Source organism: Elephantulus edwardii, unplaced genomic scaffold (genome assembly GCF_000299155.1).
Source record: "Elephantulus edwardii isolate Elephantulus edwardi_28Jun2011 unplaced genomic scaffold, EleEdw1.0 scaffold00043, whole genome shotgun sequence".
Classification (NCBI taxonomy): Eukaryota; Metazoa; Chordata; class Mammalia; order Macroscelidea; family Macroscelididae; genus Elephantulus; species Elephantulus edwardii.
In genome coordinates, this window is record NW_006399793.1 from 13502431 (window position 1) to 13506281 (window position 3851).

Below are 3851 nucleotides of genomic sequence, written 5' to 3' on the forward strand. Positions count from 1 at the left end.
TGGTATGTCAGGACTGTATCCTTTCTTCCTACCTATTTAATCTGTTTGCTGAGCTAACTGAGAAGCTGCACCATATGAAAAAGAATGGCATTAAGGTTGGAGGAAGACTCATCAGGATCTTGTTTTATGCAAATGGCACATTCTTGCTTATAGAAAATAAAGAAGACTTGAACACCTAGTACAGAATTTAATATGTTACTTTGCAACATTAAAAAAAAATCCTCACCACTGAACCAATAAGTTCAATACCATCAAGTCAGTATTGGAGAACAATACTGAATAACCATATACTGCCAAAAGAATAAACAGGTAGTCTTGGAAAAGGGCAACTGGAGTACTCCTTGGAAACAAGGATGACAAAGCGTCATCTCTCATACTTTGGACATGTTGCTTGGAGAGGTTATTCCTTTGAAATTGATATACTTGCAAGGGTGGAGGGTCAGTAAAAGAGATGAACAGACACCCACATTGAGATGGATTAACACAGTGACTGCAACAGTGGACTACTCTTATCAGAGTTAGTGAGACAACTGAGGTAACTTGATAGATGGAGAAAAGATTGAAGTTGTCAGTAATTTAATTTTGCTTGGATCCACATCAGTACTCATGGTCACAACAATCAGAAAATGAAAAGATGTGTTACATTGTGAAAGTCTGCTGTCAAGGATCTAAGTTCTAAAACACAAGGAGGTCAGTTAGAAGATGAAGGCATGCCTAACCCAAGCAAGCCATAGTAGCTTCGTCTGTTTCCTATGTATCTGAAAGTTGGACAAAAATAAGGAAGATTGAAGGATCATCGATGCCTCTGGAGGTTGGGAAAAAGTATTGATGTCTTGGAAGGTTGGTAAAGAGTATTGAATGGACTGGCAAAAGAAAAAATAATATCTATCATAAAGGAAATACACCCAAAGGGCTCATTAGAGGCAAGAGTGGTGAAACATCATCTCACTTACTTTAACCATATTTCTGGGGGGAAAAAACAGTTATTGGAGAGAGATATCAGTAAAAGAAAGGAAGTCCCTTGAAATTAATTGACAAAGTGGCTACAGCAATAGACTTGAGTGTGGCAGGTATCATGAGGATGGTGCAGCGTAGGGCAAGATTAAAACCTCAGTTCATATGGTTGCAGTGAGTCACACTTGACTAATGGCACCTAATTGCAACCACTGTATTTATGTATACCAACACTCCTCAGGGATATAGTGGTGTGTGTTTCTTTTTTTCCCCAATCAAAACAGTTATCATAATACAGTGAGTCAAAAGTCAAACACCTTTTATTTCACAGTGTGAAAACAAAGCATACCAGAGGAATGTCTTATCTGTGTTTCATTGATTATGCAAAGACATTTGACTATGTGGATCACAACAAACTGTGGCTAACTGAAAAGAATGGGAATCCAAAAACACTTGATCATGCTTATGCAAAACCTATACTTGGGCCGGAAGGCATTCGTTAGAACAAACACTACATGATTCAAAATTGTGAAGGGTGTATGTCAGGAATATATTCTATCTCCATACTTTTTCAATCTGTGTGCAGAATAGGTTATATGGGAGTCTGGGCTCAATGAGGAGATTGTGGCATCGGCTCAATGAGGAGATTGTGGCATCGGGATTGAAGAAGACTCAACAACAATCTGATTATGCAGATAACACAACCATTCTTGCTTAAAACTGAGAAGGACCTGAAGTGCTTGCTGCAGAAAGTCAAGGACTACAGCTTTCAATATGCATTGAAGCAGGAAAACAGATATTCTCATGCTGGACCAATTGGCAGCATCATGATAGATGGTGAAGGGATTGAAATTGTTAACACCTTCAGTTTATTTGACTCCACAATCAACAACCTTGGTACCATCAGCCAGGAAATTAAAACACAAATTACATTGGGAAAATCTGTTGTCAGAGACTTGTTCAAAGTACTGAAGAACAGTGATGTCAGTCAGGAGACTAAGGTGCGCCTGATACAGGCCATGGTCTTTGCAATCACTTGCTATGCATCAGAGAACTGGACAGTGACCTGGGAGGATAAAAGGAAAATTGATGCCTTTGAGCTGTGGTGCTGAAGAAGAGTATTGAATAGAAGCAGGTTTGTCCTGGAGAGGGTTAAACTGGGCTGCTCCTTGGAGGCAAGGATTCTGAGCTTTGACATACTTTGGACATGTTGGATTGAGTGAGTGAGTGGAGTAATGGGAGTAGATATGTTGGAGACAGATTGATGCAGGGTAGAGCAGGGTTTAGGGCTGTTGTACATAGGGTCGCTGTGAGTTGCAGGGAACTCAATGGCAAATAACAACAACTATTATGTTTCTTAGTGCACAATAGCATTATTAAAAATTTGAAATATTTTGAGATTTTAAAACAGTAGCAAAAAAGACATGGAATGAGCACATGGTGCTAAAAAACTTGCTTGATGCAGGCTTGCTATATACTTTCAATCTGTAAAAATACCGTATCTATAAAAGACAAAATAAAAAGAAAGATTCCTCTTTATGTGTGTATAACAGTATTTTACTCAAACCATTTGATTACTATGACTCATAACAACCTTTTTTTCCTGTCTTCTATATTTATTGTTCAACTTTCAGATGCATAGGAAGTAATTGAAAAAGGTTGTGGTTTGAATAGACCATAACCACGTTTGAAAAGTACTCCAAAACAAGGACCTAACGCTGTCTAATGAGCCCTAGTAACACAACGATCAAACCATTGACTATGTCTTGGAATCAACACATAGCAAAGAGTTACTATTAATATTATTTAACTGACTCCTTTTAGTCTTTTATTTAAGATTGTTGCATTGTTGCTATGTGTCATCGAGTTGTTTGCGACTCATAGCGACCCTATATACAACAGCCCTAAACCCTGCTCTATCCTGTGCCAGTCGCATTGCCTCTGACACACCCATCCTGATTACCCCAGTCACTGAATCAGTCTACCTCATACAGGGTCTTCCCCTCCTGCGCTGTCCCTCCACCCTTCCAAGCATGATGTCCCTCTCCAAGGACCTGTTCCTCCTTACAACATTTCCAAAGTATGTCAGACGAAGCCCCAAAATCCTTGCCTCCAAGGAGTAGATGAATTTGTTTTCTTGGCAGTCCATGGTACATTCAATACTCTTCTCCAGCACCACAGCTCAAGGGCATCAATTCTCCTTCTATCCTCCCTAGTCATTTTCTAACTCTCTGATGCATAACAAGTGATTCCAAAGACCATGGCCTGTATCAGGTGCACCTTAGTCTCCAGAGAGACACCGTTGCTCTTGAGTACTTTAGAGAGGTCCCTAACAGCAGACTTTCCCAACGCAGTATGTTTTTTGATTTCCTGGTTGCTCATGCCATGAATGTTGACAGTGGAGCCAAGCAAACTGAAGCTGTGAACAATCTCAATCTCTTCGCCATCCATCCTGATGCTACCAGTTGGTCCAGTGGTGAGAATTTTTGTCTTCTTGACATTGAGCCTCAGTCCATACTGAAGGCTGCGGTCCTTGACCCTCTGCAGCAACTGCATGAGGCCCTTCTCAGTTTCAGCAAGCAGTCATCTGCATAACGCAGATTGTTAATAGATCTTCCACCAATCCTGACGCCACACTTCTCCTCATAGAGCCCAGCCTCTCGGATAATCTGCTCTGCATACAGGTTGAAAAGGTATGGAGATAGGACACATCTCTGGCGTACACCCTTTCCAATTTTGAACCATGCGGTGTTACCCTGCTCTGTTCTGATGACTGCCTCTTGGTCCAAGGATAGGTTTCGCATTAGCACGATTAAATGTTCTGGGATTCCCATTCTTCTCAGAGTCAACCACAGTTTGTTATGATCCACACAATCAAACGCCTTTGCATAATCAAT